This window comes from Salmo salar, unplaced genomic scaffold (genome assembly GCF_905237065.1).
Source record: "Salmo salar unplaced genomic scaffold, Ssal_v3.1, whole genome shotgun sequence".
NCBI lineage: Eukaryota > Metazoa > Chordata > Actinopteri > Salmoniformes > Salmonidae > Salmo > Salmo salar.
The window spans coordinates 447,501-463,785 of record NW_025549666.1 but is presented as its reverse complement, the minus strand read 5'-3'; the positions used below and the strand labels follow the sequence as shown (position 1 = coordinate 463,785).

Genomic DNA, 16,285 nt, shown 5'->3' with positions numbered 1-16,285 from the left:
ACTGATTGTGAAGTAGCAGCCTTGGTCTGACTGATTGTGAAGTAGCAGCCTTGGTCTGACTGATTGTGAAGTAGCAGCCTTGGTCTGACTGATTGTGAAGTAGCAGCCTTGGTCTGGCTGATTGTGAAGTAGCAGACTTGGTCTGACTGATTGTGAAGTAGCAGCCTTGGTCTGACTGATTGTGAAGTAGCAGCCTTGGTCTGACTGATTGTGAAGTAACAGCCTTGGTCTGACTGATTGTGAAGTAACAGCCTTGGTCTGACTGATTGTGAAGTAGCAGCCTTGGTCTGACTGATTGTGAAGTAGCAGACTTGGTCTGACTGATTGTGAAGTAGCAGCCTTGGTCTGACTGATTGTGCAGTAACAGCCTTGGTCTGACTGATTGTGCAGTAACAGCCTTGGTCTGACTGATTGTGAAGTAACAGACTTGGTCTGACTGATTGTGAAGTAGCAGCCTTGGTCTGGCTGATTGTGAAGTAGCAGCCTTGGTCTGACTGATTGTGAAGTAGCAGCCTTGGTCTGACTGATTGTGAAGTAGCAGCCTTGGTCTGACTGATTGTGAAGTAACAGCCTTGGTCTGACTGATTGTGAAGTAGCAGACTTGGTCTGACTGATTGTGAAGTAGCAGCCTTGGTCTGACTGATTGTGAAGTAACAGCCTTGGTCTGACTGATTGTGAAGTAGCAGCCTTGGTCTGACTGATTGTGAAGTAGCAGCTTTGGTCTGACTGATTGTGAAGTAGCAGCTTTGGTCTGACTGGTTGTGAAGTAGCAGCCTTGCTAGAACAGCATTAGCAGAAATCAAGCTGTAAAAGCACATTTCCTGCTGACCCTCTTGAGGACCCCTAAGTACACTGTCCAAAACAACTATTTATTTTTCAGCCAGGTCAACAGGCTCCCACATTTGTTGATGTTTGTCTAAGGTAGTTATACATTTTTTTCAATACAGAAACTCAATTTGAGTGAAACGATTCTGTGCTGTGATAGCCTAGCGCTCTGCTCCTATACAAAACAGACTGGTTAAATAATATATTACTTAACCCTTCTCTCTGTCAGTACAGTATAGCTAGCCATATAGCTAGCCTAGTGCTCTGCTCCTATACCAAACAGACTGGTTAAATAATCAATGACCTAACCCTCCTCTCTCAGTACAGTGTAGCTAGCCGTATAGCTAGCCTAGCGCTCCACTCCTATACCAAACAGACTGGTTAAATAAACACAGCAGAACCAGAACGGAGCTTGTTACCTCATGCCATTTGACATGCCGTTTGTTTGTTCAAATGTGCTTCTACTGAAATGCCTGGTTAGTGAGCTAATGCCTTCTAAACTGAGCACATAGAGGAGTAGGAGGGATGGAGGAAGGAGAGGGACTTCAGAGACAGAAAAATTACATCCATATTTTTCCAATATGCTGGTATGTCCGTAGGCCCTATGAGCAGACTGGTGTGTATCCCAAAATGAACCCTATTTCTTATTGGTCCTCGTCAAATGTAGTACACTACACAGGGAATAGGACGCCGTTTGGATGTGACCTAGACCATTCGTGAGGCGGGCTGAAGGCTGACACAATTCTTTAAATTGAGTAGAATCAACAATTCGGTGGAAAAGTAAGAGGTGGAAGAAGGAAACTCAGCTCAACAAATGTCACCAGTAATCTTGGCGACAAACGGATGGTGAGAAGTTCTGGAAAAGATGAAAAGATGTCATTCCTGGGGAACCAGAGTACAGTACATCACTACTTCCTGCTCTTGATTAGAGGGACAAACTAATTTGTTGCTGAATGTAATGAATTAAGACCAAGTCTACGTTCCAAATTGGTGCCCTATTACCCATAGGGCTCTGTCAAAAGTAGTGCACCATATGTAGGGAATAGGGAGCCAGCCCTGGTCTAAAGTAGTGCACTATATGTAGGGAATATGGTGCCAGCCCTGGTCTAAAGTAGTGCACTATATGTAGGGAATAGGGTCCCATTTGGAATGCAATCAGAGACAAAGATCTCAACTGCCCCAGAGGGAACTACAGAAGGAGAGCGCTATGTAGGGTGTTACCAAATTAACTTCCAGGAAATTAGTACTGTACATCAATGGAGGCTTTAAAAGTTGTTAGTTGAAGTTGACAGAAACAAGACGTATCCAATACCGACAGAGATGGTGATTACCAACCAAAACCCACACAATCATCTACTATTTAAACATGGTGACATGTCTGATCTGCATTGACATCACCAGCGTTGCCTAGAGACAGTTTCCAGAGTGGTTCATTACAGCAGGCCACATAAACTACATGTTGATGTATAAAGACATATCAAAACTATCAATCCAGTTCATTATATATTATATAGTTGGCACTGGCAGAATATTTTGATGTTCTGATGTTGTAATGTTCTGATATTATGATGTTCTGATGTTGTGATATTATGATGTTCTGATATTCTGATGTTGTAATGTTCTGATATTATGATGTTCTGATGTTGTGATATTATGATGTTCTGATATTCTGATGTTGTGATGTTCTGATATTCTGATGGTTCTGATGTTGTGATGTTCTGATGTTGTGATATTATGATGTTCGGATGTTGTGATATTCTGATGTTCTGATGTTCTGATGTTGTGATATTCTGATGGTTCTGATGTTGTGATGTTGTGATATTATGATGTTCTGATATTCTGATGTTGTGATGTTCTGATATTCTGATGTTGTGATGTTCTGATATTCTGATGGTTCTGATGTTGTGATGTTGTGATATTCTGATGTTGTAATGTTCTGATGTTGTGATGTTGTGATATTATGATGTTCGGATGTTCTGATGTTGTGATATTATGATGTTCGGATGTTGTGATATTCTGATGTTCTGATGTTGTGATATTATGATGTTCGGATGTTGTGATATTCTGATGTTGTGATGTTCTGATATTCTGATGTTGTGATGTTGTGATATTATGATGTTCGGATGTTGTGATATTCTGATGTTCTGATGTTGTAATGTTGTAATGTTGTAATGTTCAGATTTTATGATGTTCTGATGTTGTAATGTTCTGATGTTGTAATGTTCTGATATAATGATGTTCTGATGTTGTGATGTTGTAATGTTCTGATGTTGTAATGTTCTGATGTTCTGATGTTGTGATGTTGTAATGTTCTGATGTTGTAATGTTCTGATGTTGTAATGTTCTGATATAATGATGTTCTGATGTTGTCATGTTCTGATGTTCTGATGTTGTAATGTTCTGATGTTGTAATGTTCTGATGTCGTAATGTTCTGATTTTGTAATGTTCTGATATAATGATGTTCTGATGTCGTAATGTTCTGATGTCATAATGTTCTGATCTTGTAATGTTCTGATATTATGATGTTCTGATGTTGTCATGTTCTGATGTTGTAATGTTCTGATGTTGTAATGTTCTGATGTTGTAATGTTCTGATGTTGTAATGTTCTGATGTTGTAGTGTTCTGTTGTTGTAATGTTGTAATGTTCTGATGTTGTAATGTTCTGATGTTGTAATGTTCTGATGTTGTAATGTTCTGATGTTGTAATGTTCTGATGTTGTAGTGTTCTGTTGTTGTAATGTTCTGATGTTGTCATGTTCTGATGTTGTAATGTTCTGATGTTGTAGTGTTCTGATGTTGTAATGTTCTAATGTTGTAGTGTTCTGATGTTGTAGTGTTCTGTTGTTGTAATGTTGTAATGTTCTGATGTTGTAATGTTCTGATGTTGTAATGTTCTGTTGTTGTAATGTTCTGATGTTGTCATGTTCTGATGTTGTAATGTTCTGATGTTGTAGTGTTCTGATGTTGTAATGTTCTAATGTTCTGATGTTGTAGTGTTCTGTTGTTGTAATGTTCTGATGTTGTCATGTTCTGATGTTGTAATGTTCTGATGTTGTAATGTTCTGATGTTGTAATGTTCTGTTGTTGTAATGTTCTGATGTTGTAATGTTCTGATGTTGTAATGTTCTGATGTTGTAATGTTCTGATGTTGTGATGTTCTGATGTTGTGATGTTCTGATGTGATGTTCACGGTCTTGTGTGTGGTGACCACGGTCTGGTGTGTGGTGACCACAGTCTGGTGTGTGTGGTGACCACACTCTGGTGTGTGTGGTGTCCACGGTCTGGTGTCCATGGCCTGGTGTGTGGTGGCCACGGCCAGGTGGGTGCTGGGCGGCACAACGTGCCCTTTGACCCTCATCCTCAGGCTCCCACAGAGCATTCCTGAGGAAGCGAGATGCCACTCCTTTATCCAGACAGGTTAGGCTTTCCTCCTGTCAGTGATCTCCTTTATCCATGACAGGTTAGGCTTTCCTCCTGTCAGTGATTTCCTTTATCCAGACAGGTTAGGCTTTCCTCCTGTCAGTGATCTCCTTTATCCATACAGGTTAGGCTTTCCTCCTGTCAGTGATCTCCTTTATCCACACAGGTTAGGCTTTCCTCCTGTCAGTGATCTCCTTTATCCATACAGGTTAGGCTTTCCTCCTGTCAGTGATCTCCTTTATCCATGACAGGTTAGGCTTTCCTCCTGTCAGTGATCTCCTTTATCCAGAAGGGCTTTCCTCCTGTCAGTGATCTCCTTAAGCCATACAGGTTAGGCTTTCCTCCTGTCAGTGATCTCCTTTATCCATACAGGTTAGGCTTTCCTCCTGTCAGTGATCTCCTTTATCCATACAGGTTAGGCTTTCCTCCTGTCAGTGATCTCCTTTATCCACACAGGTTAGGCTTTCCTCCTGTCAGTGATCTCCTTTATCCATACAGGTTAGGCTTTCCTCCTGTCAGTGATATCCTTTATCCATGACAGGTTAGGCTTTCCTCCTGTCAGTGATCTCCTTTATCCAGAAGGGCTTTCCTCCTGTCAGTGATCTCCTTAAGCCATACAGGTTAGGCTTTCCTCCTGTCAGTGATCTCCTTTATCCATACAGGTTAGGCTTTCCTCCTGTCAGTGATCTCCTTTATCCAGACAGGCTAGGCTTTCCTCCTGTCAGTGATCTCCTTTATCCAGACACTTTACACCCAGCATCATAACACGTTATGACATGGTCATAACCATGTCATCATGTCATAACAGCTGAAGTAACTTGTCATATCCTGTCATAATATGGCCATAACACAACACATATTAGACCTGTTGTGACATATATTTAGATATTTTATGGCTGGTTATGACATCCACAAAACCGACCTCACAAGGCAAAACATTCCATGACACCATAGTCTACTTGTCAACAGTATGTTTATAACATTTTCTGAAACTGATCATATTCAATTAGCGTTGTAATTGCACACAGATTGACGTCAGACTCCTGCACCGAACCCAATGCTCTGTTGCTGAAGACTGGGATGACTGCAGGAGCAGATTTCAGGAGCAGGACAAGACATCCTCTTTTTGACTGATGACTGACATAAGGTCATGTACGTGATAGGCCTATCTGGCTTATATGATTATGATTGTCAAAATGCTTCATGAAAGTGTCAAAGTATATTTTCTTAGTCAAAGTAAAGTGACACAGAATGGTCATAATGCTTCTTGACAGAGTCATGAGGTTTATTTTCTAAGTCCAAGTAAAGGATGGCGAATGCTTCACGACAGTTTCATAAAGTGTTTTTTCTACAAGTTACTTAAAATGTGATGGAAAAAACATGACTGTAGAATTCATTACAACAACAAAGGCCTTTTCTTAAGGGGCAGATGAGCTTTAATATTGCAGATAGATTGTGGTTTCCTCAATGTAACTGTCTGCAGCATTTCCAACTCCCCATATTTGTTTTGTAAATAATATATATAAATATTTGTTAATATATTTCCCATTTTATTTTCCCCTAACCCTACTACCCCTCACCTAACTGGAGGGAACTAACGGGCAACAAGTAGGCATCTACTTCCAGCTTGTACATTCTATATACATTTTATGGACACAGTATATTTTACAATTGTTATCTTTTGTTTGTTTTTAGTCCCATCCTTCAGCTCCACTCAACCCCTCCCATCTATCTCTGAAGACCATCCAGTCCCATCCTTCAGCTCCACTCAACCCCTCCCATCTATCTCTGAAGACCATCCAGTCCCATCCTTCAGCTCCACTCAACCCCTCCCATCTATCTCTGAAGACCATCCAGGTTAGGCTTTCCTCCCCAGTGATCTCTTTTATTAAGAAGGGCTTTCCTCCTGTCAGTGATCTCCTTTATCCAGAAGGGTTAGGCTTTCCTCCTGTCAGTGATCTCCTTTATCCAGAAGGGTTAGGCTTTCCTCCTGTCAGTGATCTCCTTTATCCAGAAGGGTTAGGCTTTCCTCCTGTCAGTGATCTCCTTTATCCAGAAGGGTTAGGCTTTCCTCCTGTCAGTGATCTCCTTTATCCAGAAGGGTTAGGCTTTCCTCCTGTCAGTGATCTCCTTTATCCAGAAGGGTTAGGCTTTCCTCCTGTCAGTGATCTTTATCCAGAAGGGCTTTCCTCCTGTCAGTGATCTTTATCCAGAAGGGCTTTCCTCCTGGTATATGTAAATGGTGAATAAAGGTGATATTATTTTCCTCGTACTGTTACTTAGTGGAGATTCTCCTGACCAAGATGTTACTGAAAACAGTATCACAGAAATTATTCAGTGAATAACACTGATCAATATGCTCCCAAAATGTCCATTTGTTTTCATGAAATAGCTCAACATAAATACACCAACTGTGTTCTCTTTCACTTTATTGAATGATACCAGAACAGCGTAGATCACTTTCATTCTAACAGAAACCACATGTCAAAGCACCACTGCTCCAAGGCTCGGCCCTATACAACACATCCAAGTTCAGTCTCTGTCAAGGAGTTAAGCACACAGTCACACGTATTGTATGTGTGGAGGCTAGAAGAAGTACAAGGCTGAGGGATGATATAAATATCTGATGTTTTCCCCATCTTTGTCTTGCTTGTCAGGAATGGGAACACCCACCTCAAAGTGGAAATAAATATAAAGGAACAATTAGAGAAGGAGACTGAGGGGCGATCTGTGATGTTGACAGATATCCCCATGAACAATCCTGACTCGAAATCAAAACATGCCTCCCGCAGAATCAAGACAAAAGCATATTTTTAAACATTCTGAATATAGAACAGAGCAAGTTGTCTTCTTTACTTGGATGAGTGGCAATATGCTCTAGAAAATTGCAATCCTCTTCTTCACACAAAAGCAACACATTTATTATTGTGTCAGTTGAAAATAAGTTTTCAAACTAATAGTATGTAACAGCTGGTGTATGGTGCTAATTGTAGAACATATAGTTGTTGTTCAACTCCGTGGAAGTTTGAAGGTTTAACGTAGATGTAAAGTCAGACTGGAAGGTCTCTATTTCTTTCTGTTTCCGCCGCCGGACAGAATCATCACCATCCTCATGAAGATGTTCAGAGTGTCCATGTAGATCCCCATGCACCTACAAGACAGAATAACACCACAAAGCACCAACCGTCAGTTTATCATCACCGTACAAGACAGGATAAACACCACTAGGCCAGCATTCTGTCTAGTAGGCCAGAATTATACTGTATCAATGGAATTTAGTATAATATCATACTGAAACATAATGGTAATTAGCATAGTAGGACATTATACGGCATCGTGACGGTATTGACAGTATTATACGGCATCGTGACGGTATTGACAGTATTATACGGCATCGTGACGGTATTGACAGTATTATACTGCATCGTGACGGTATTGACAGTATTATACTGCATCGTGACGGTATTGACAGTATTATACTGCATCGTGACGGTATTCTACACTGAACAAAAACAACATGGAACCATTTCAAAGATTTTACTGAGTTACAGTTCATATGAGGAAATCAGTCAATAGAAATAAATTCATTACGCCCTAATCTATGGATTACACATGACTGGGAATACAGATATTCATCTGTTGGTCACAGATACCTTAATAAAAAAAGGTAGTGGCGTGGATCAGAAAACCTGTCAGTATCTGGTGTGACCACCATTTGCCTCACCCAGCGCGACATCTCCTTCACATCGAGTTGGTCAGGCTGTTGATTGTGGCCTGTGGAATGGTGTCCCACTCCTCTTCAATGGATGTGTGAAGTTCCTGGATATTGGCGGGAATGAACACGCTGTCGTACATGTTGATCCAGAGCATTCCAAACATGCTCAATGGGTGACATGTCTGGTGAGTATGCAGGCCATGGAAGAACTGGGACATTTTCATCTTCCAGGAATTGCGTACAGATCCTTGTGACATGGGTCCATGCATTATCATGCTGAAACATGAGGCGATGGCGGCGGATGAATGGAACGACAATGGACCTCAGGATCTCGTAATGGTATCTCTGCGCATTCAAATTGCCATCGATAAAACGCAATTGTGTTTGTTGTCTGTAGCGTATGACTACACATACCACAACCCCACTGCCACCATGGGGCACTCTGTTCACAATGTTGGCATTAGCAAACCGCTCACCCACACGACGCCATACATGCTGCCTGCCATCTGCCCGATAGTTGAAACCGGGATTCATCCGTGAAGAGCACATTTCTCCAGCGTACCAGTGGCCATCGAAGTGAGCATTTTGCACTCTGAAGTCAGTTATGACGCCGAACTGCAGTCAGGTCAAGACCCTGGTGAGGATGACGCAGCACACAGATGAGCTTCCCTGAGACAGTTTCTGACAGTTTGTGCAGAAATTCTTCGGTTGTGCAAACCCAGTTTCATCAGCTGCCCGGGTGGCTGGTCTCAGACGATCCCGCAGGTGAAGAAGCCGGATGTGGAGGTCCTGGGCTAGCGTGGTACATGTGGTCTCTGGTTGGACATACTGCCAACAACATTTGAGGGGGCTTATGGTAGAGAAATTAACATTCAATTATCTGGTAACAGCTTGAATGTACATTACCGCAGTCACTATGCCAAATGCACACTCCCTCAAAACTTGAGACATCTGTGGCATTGTGTTGTGTGACAAAACTGCACATTTTAGAGTGGCCTTTTATTGTCCCCCAGCACAAGGTTCTTGATTTGCCACACGTGTCAGGTGGATGGATTATCTTGGCAAAGGAGAAACACTCACTAAAAAAGGACGTAAACAAATGTGTGCACAACATTTTAGAGTAATAAGCTTTTTGTACGTATAGAAAATGTTGGGGCTCTTCTATTTCAGCTCATGAAAGATGGGACCAACACTTTACATGTTGCGTTTATATTTTTGTTCACTATATATCAAAGCAGGACAAAGAAATAAAAAATAAACAGGATAAATGGACTAGATGACCATCTGTTTAACCTGTTATGGCTAGGGGGCAGTATTTTCACGGCCGGATAAAAAACGTACCCGATTTAATCTGATTATTACTCCTGCCCAGAAACTAGAATATGCATATAATTATTAGCTTTGGATAGAAAACACTCCAAAGTTTCTAAAACTGTTTGAATGGTGTCTGTGAGTATAACAGAACTCATTTGGCAGGCCAAAACCTGAGAAGATTCTGTACAGGAAGTTCCCTGTCTGACCATTTCTTGGCCTTCTTGATTATCTCTATCCAATACAGGGGATCTCTGCAACGTGACACTTCCTACGGCTCCCATGGGCTCTCAGAAGGCGGCAAAAAGCTGAATCGTGGCTTTGCAGGCCCTGGTTGAAAAACAGTAGCGCGCTTGGATAGTGGCCGGTCACAGTACTATGAGACTCAGACTCGTGCACGAGGGGATCCCATGCTTTTATTTTCTCTCTCTTTGTACGTATACACGCTTTCCCGGTCGGAATATTATCGCTTTTTTACGAGAAAAATGGCATAAAAATTGATTTTAAACAGCGGTTGACATGCTTCGAAGTACGGTAATGGAATATTTAGAATTTTTTTGTCACGAAATGCGTCGTGCGCGTGACCCTTATTTACACTTCGGATAGTGTCTTGAACGCACAACAAAACGGAGGTATTTGAATATAACTATGGATTATTTTGAACCAAACCAACATTTGTTATTGAAGTAGCAGTCCTGGGAGTGCATTCTGACCAAGAACACCAAAGGTAATCAAACTTTTCTAATAGTAAATCGGAGTTTGGTCAGGGCTAAACTTGGTGGGTGTCAAGATAGCTAGCCGTGATGGCTGGGCTATCTACTCAGAATATTGCAAAATGTGCTTTCACCGAAAAGCTATTTTAAAATCGGACACCTCGATTGCACAAAGGAGTTCTGTATCTATAATTCTTAAAATAATTATGTTTTTTGTGAACGTTTATCGTGAGTAATTTAGTAAATTCACCGGAAGTGTTCGGTGGGAATGCTAGTTCTGAACGTCACATGCTAATGTAAAAAGCTGGTTTTTGATATAAATATGAACTTGATTGAACAAAACATGCATGTATTGTATAACATAATGTCCTAGGCGTGTCATCTGATGAAGATCAAAGGTTAGTGCTGCATTTAGCTGTGGTTTTGTTTTGTGACATTATATGCTAGCTTGAAAAATGGGTGTCTGATTATATCTGGCTGGGTACTCTGCTGACATAATCTAATGTTTTGCTTTCGCTGTAAAGCCTTTTTGAAATCGGACAGTGTGGTTCGATTAACGAGAGTCTTATCTTTAAAATGCTGTAAAATAGTCATATGTTTGAAAAATTGAAGTTTTTGTATTTTTGAGGAATTTGTAATTCGCGCCACGCCTATCATTGGATATTGGAGCAGGTGTTCCGCTAGCGGAACGTCTAGATGTAAGAGGTTAAACAGTAGGATACAGAACTGGACTAGTTCTCTTTATATCTGTTTAAACAGTAGGATACAGAACTGGACTAGTTCTCTTTATATCTGTTTAAACAGTAGGATACAGAACTGGACTAGTTCTCTTTATATCTGTTTAAACAGTAGGATACAGAACTGGACTAGTTCTCTTTATATCTGTTTAAACAGTAGGATACAGAACTGGACTAGTTCTCTTTATATCTGTTTAAACAGTAGGATACAAAACTGGACTAGTTCTCTTTATATCTGTTTAAACAGTAGGATACAGAACTGGACTAGTTCTCTTTATATCTGTTTAAACAGTAGGATACAGAACTGGACTAGTTCTCTTTATATCTGTTTAAACAGTAGGATACAGAACTGGACTAGTTCTCTTTATATCTGTTTAAACAGTAGGATACAGAACTGGACTAGTTCTCTTTATATCTGTTTAAACAGTAGGATACAGAACTGGACTAGTTCTCTTTATATCTGTTTAAACAGTAGGATACAGAACTGGACTAGTTCTCTTTATATCTGTTTAAACAGTAGGATATAGAACTGGACTAGTTCTCTTTATATCTGTTTAAACAGTAGGATATAGAACTGGACTAGTTCTCTTCATATCTGTTTGAACAGTAAGGTACAGAAATCAGACACTGCAGTAAAGATTACTCTGCAGACGTCACTTACGAGTTGATGGGGTCGTATTTCTGCATCCCGTACATGGGGTACGTCTCCGCCCTCTTGATGACCTTCTGGGTGTCGTAGAGCAGGAACATGCTGAAGAGGACCAGACCTCCGTAGATAGCGATGGAGTACAGGCCTGCTCCCATCGCTGAGGTAGGGGGCAGGAACATTGAGCCTGGGGACAGAGAGAGTGGAGAGGACATTGTATTAATACCATGTCCTCAAGTTCAATGAATAACTGAGGAGAAATGATGTGTCAAGGGTGTTTATCACCAGAGAGCCAAATCCTAAATAATGCTATTTGAAAAAGAAGAAACTCCAGCACACTGGTATCTTGAATACTCCACTAACAATTTACTGGGTTTGATGGAACAAAAGGTTATGGTTCAATAGACTTCATTGATGTCTGTCTACCATGTTGTTTTTCATTGATAAACACTTAAAAAAGGCAATAACCATCTAGTTGTCCTCTAAAAGTATGATGTTTACATCCCTGCATTTTATGTTCCTTTGTGAATTGGACCATAATAAAACAGACTGTGAAGAAACGCCTACTAACCGATGGAGGTGGTGGAGACCACTGAAACCCACAGCCAGGGATATTGATCTAAAGATACTAACAGATGGAGGTGGTGGAGACCACTGAAACCCACAGCCAGGGTTATTGATCTAAAGATACTAACAGATGGAGGTGGTGGAGACCACTGAAACCCACAGCCAGGGTTATTGATCTAAAGATACTAACAGATAGAGGTGGTGGAGACCACAGCCAGGGATATTGATCTAAAGATACTAACAGATGGAGGTGGTGGAGACGACTGAAACCCACAGCCAGGGTTATTGATCTAAAGATACTAACAGATGGAAGTGGTGGAGACCACTGAAACCCACAGCCAGGGTTATTGATCTAAAGATACTAACCGATGGAGGTGGTGGAGACCACTGAAACCCACAGCCAGGGTTATTGATCTAAAGATACTAACAGATAGAGGTGGTGGAGACCACTGAAACACACAGCCAGGGTTATTGATCTAAAGATACTAACAGATAGAGGTGGTGGAGACCACTGAAACCCACAGCCAGGGATATTGATCTAAAGATACTAACAGATGGAGGTGGTGGAGACCACTGAAACCCACAGCCAAGGTTATTGATCTAAAGATACTAACAGATGGAGGTGGTGGAGACCACTGAAACCCACAGCCAGGGTTATTGATCTAAAGATACTAACCGATGGAGGTGGTGGAGACCACAGCCAGGGATATTGATCTAAAGATACTAACCGATGGAGGTGGTGGAGACCACAGCCAGGGATATTGATCTAAAGATACTAACAGATAGAGGTGGTGGAGACCACTGAAACCCACAGCCAGGGTTATTGATCTAAAGATACTAACAGATGGAGGTGGTGGAGACCACTGAAACCCACAGCCAGGGATATTGATCTAAAGATACTAACAGATGGAGGTGGTGGAGACCACTGAAACCCACAGCCAAGGTTATTGATCTAAAGATACTAACAGATGGAGGTGGTGGAGACCACTGAAACCCACAGCCAGGGTTATTGATCTAAAGATACTAACCGATGGAGGAGGCGAAGACGACTCCGAATCCCACCGCCAGGGGTCCTCCCATGTTGAGGAACTTCTCACTGGGGGCACACATGGCCACGGTGGACAGACCCCCCACAATGCCCGCTGTGTACCAGGCTGCCCTCATCATCAGGGGCCCACCTAGCAAAGTCATGGGGGCTATGACCGCTCCCATCACACCTGGAAACACAGGGACAAATGGATTGATTTATTTACTAGGTTTGTTTAAAAAAAGGGACCATGTACGTACATCAAACATGAAAAAGCACCAGATTTTAGCTACACGGCTATTTAATCATCTGAGGTCCAAATATATATATATATATCACAAGATGTTCTATTTAAAGAAAACAGATCTGGTATTTAACAGTCACAGCACCAGTGTGGTAAGTACTAGAAAACCCTGTTCCATTCAAGTTGACTGCTGCTGCATAGTGAGGGTATTCTGAACCTTTATAGTACTGCCCTCTAGTGGTGAATACAAGCAAGTAGGACGTTTCAATTGACAAATGCTTGGTAAAGTGTGAAGGTAAAGCAGTCCAACACCTGCATGTAGCATCCAGGCTAGATGTTTGGCTCCTGGGCTCTGGTCATAAGAGATAGATCTGACCAGCATGCCTGCTCCAATCATGGCTGCAAAGGTAGCTCCAATAGCCTGGTGAAAAAAAATGACAAACGTCTGTATTATTTCAACAACAAAAGAACACCCACAGTGGCTATTGAAAAGTGTCTGGAAATCATACACAATGGTTTGAAAATCAGCACCAGATGTATCAACACAAAACAATGAGGTTAGGTGGGCCCTCAAACCACTACTCTCCTTTAAGGGTTAATAACATTCAGTGGATGCAGATATACTTTTGTCAGTCAATGGCCCAGTGGCAACAGTCATCGTAAATACTCATATTTCTTTGAAGGTAAACTCAGCGATATGACGTAGATGCAGAAAGTGAACAGCATAGGGAGTCAATTTCTTAAACCACTAAAAGCGTTGAAGCGTGAGGCTCAACTTCCCCACTGTTTTGGTCCCTTGTCTACCCCGCTGTAACAGCTTCTCTACTGTTTTGGTCCCTTGCCTACCTCGCTGTAACAGCTTCTCTGCTGTTTTGGTCCCTTGTCTACCTCGCTGTAACAGCTTCTCTGCTGTTTTGGTCCCTTGTCTACCCCGCTGTAACAGCTTCTCTGCTGTTTTGGTCCCTTGTCTACCTCGCTGTAACAGCTTCTCTGCTGTTTTGGTCCCTTGTCTACCTCGCTGTAACAGCTTCTCTGCTGTTTAGGTCCCTTGTCTACCCCGCTGTAACAGCTTCTCTGCGGTTTTGGTCCCTTGTCTACCCCGCTGTAACAGCTAAATCTATGCAAATGGAAGATCTTTGTGTAACTGTGTGAGAGTGAAGTCTTGCATCTCGCTCATCTCAATATCTGCGGTGCTGCTCGTGACAACGTCATTTAGCTGAATCTATCTTTCAAAACAAGCTGTCTTGACTGGTTAAATCCAGGTGAAATAATAAAAGCTGCTTTGACTGGTTAAATCCAGGTGAAATAATAAAAGCTGTTCTACTGGTTAAATCCAGGTGAAATAATGAAATGTGAATTACCAGCCAGGATCCTCTCATCATGACACCCATGAGGGCTGGGGTCCTGCTGACGGCTACAGCCGACAGAGCTGTCATCCCCACACTGCCTGCAAAGTACATGTAGGTGGAGTGGATCCTGTCCTTCACGTACTGGGGCCAGATACTGGGGCCAGAGACACAGGGAAAATAAACATCTACAGAGGACAACACGTGTTGATATACCTGCACAATAGGCACCCTGTTCCCAACATAGGGCACTATACTCAACCAGGACACATTAGGGCTCAGAGTGAGTGCACTCTGTAGGGAATAGGGTGCCCTTTGGGACACATATAAGTAACCATGGGATAATACCAGTACAACACACACACACACACACACTACTATGGGATAATACCAGTACAACACACACACTACCATGGGATAATACCAGTACAACACACACTACCATGGGATAATACCAGTACAACACACACACACACACACACACACACACACACACACACACGGGATAATACCAGTACAACACACACACACACACACACACACACTACCATGGGATAATACCAGTACAACACACACACACACTACCATGGGATAATACCAGAACAACACACAGACACACTACCATGGGATAATACCAGTACAACACACACTACCATGGGATAATACCAGTACAATACACACACTACCATGGGATAATACCAGTACAATACACACACTACCATGGGATAATACCAGTACAATACACAAACTACCATGGGATAATACCAGTACAATACACACACTACCATGGGATAATACCAGTACAACACACACTACCATGGGATAATACCAGTACAATACACACACTACCATGGGATAATACCAGCACAATACACACACACACACACACACACACACACACACACACCGGGATAATACCAGTACAACACACACACACACACACACACACACACACACCTACCATGGGATAATACCAGAACAACACACACACACACACACACACACACACACACACACACACACACACACACAGGGATAATACCAGTACAACACACACACACACACACACACACACACACACGGGATAATACCAGTACACACACACACACACACACACACACTACCATGGGATAATACCAGTACAACACACACTACCATGGGATAATACCAGTACAACACACACTACCATGGGATAATACCAGTACAATACACACACTACCATGGGATAATACCAGTACAATACACAAACTACCATGGGATAATACCAGTACAATACACACACACACACTACCATGGGATAATACCAGTACAACACACACACACACACACTACCATGGGATAATACCTGTACAACACACACACTACCATGGGATAATACCAGTACAACACACACACTACCATGGGATAATACCAGTACAACACACACTACCATGGGATAATACCAGTACAATACACACTACCATGGGATAATACCAGTACAACACACACTACCATGGGATAATACCAGCACAATACACACACACTACCATGGGATAATACCAGTACAATACACACACACTACCATGGGATAATACCAGTACAACACACACACTACCATGGGATAATACCTGTACAATACACACACTACCATGGGATAATACCAGTACAATACACACACACTACCATGGGATAATACCAGTACAACACACACACACACACACACACAACCATGGGGTAATACCAGTACAACACA

The 16,285-nt window shown here is 41.9% G+C and overlaps 1 pseudogene across 1 annotated transcript in view; it reads right to left on the bottom strand.

The window, feature by feature from the left end:
* Nucleotides 1-6,659: 6,659 nt before the first annotated feature.
* LOC106560291 (growth hormone-inducible transmembrane protein-like) overlaps nucleotides 6,660-16,285 on the bottom strand; it is a 79,229-nt pseudogene continuing 69,603 nt past the window's right edge. Inside the window, exons 5-9 of the transcript XR_006767508.1 lie at nucleotides 14,569-14,710; nucleotides 13,520-13,628; nucleotides 12,965-13,153; nucleotides 11,385-11,556; nucleotides 6,660-7,398 (exon numbers count right to left, since the gene is read on the bottom strand). The product of XR_006767508.1 is annotated as a growth hormone-inducible transmembrane protein-like (transcript). The remainder of the gene's footprint in view (nucleotides 7,399-11,384; nucleotides 11,557-12,964; nucleotides 13,154-13,519; nucleotides 13,629-14,568; nucleotides 14,711-16,285) is intronic.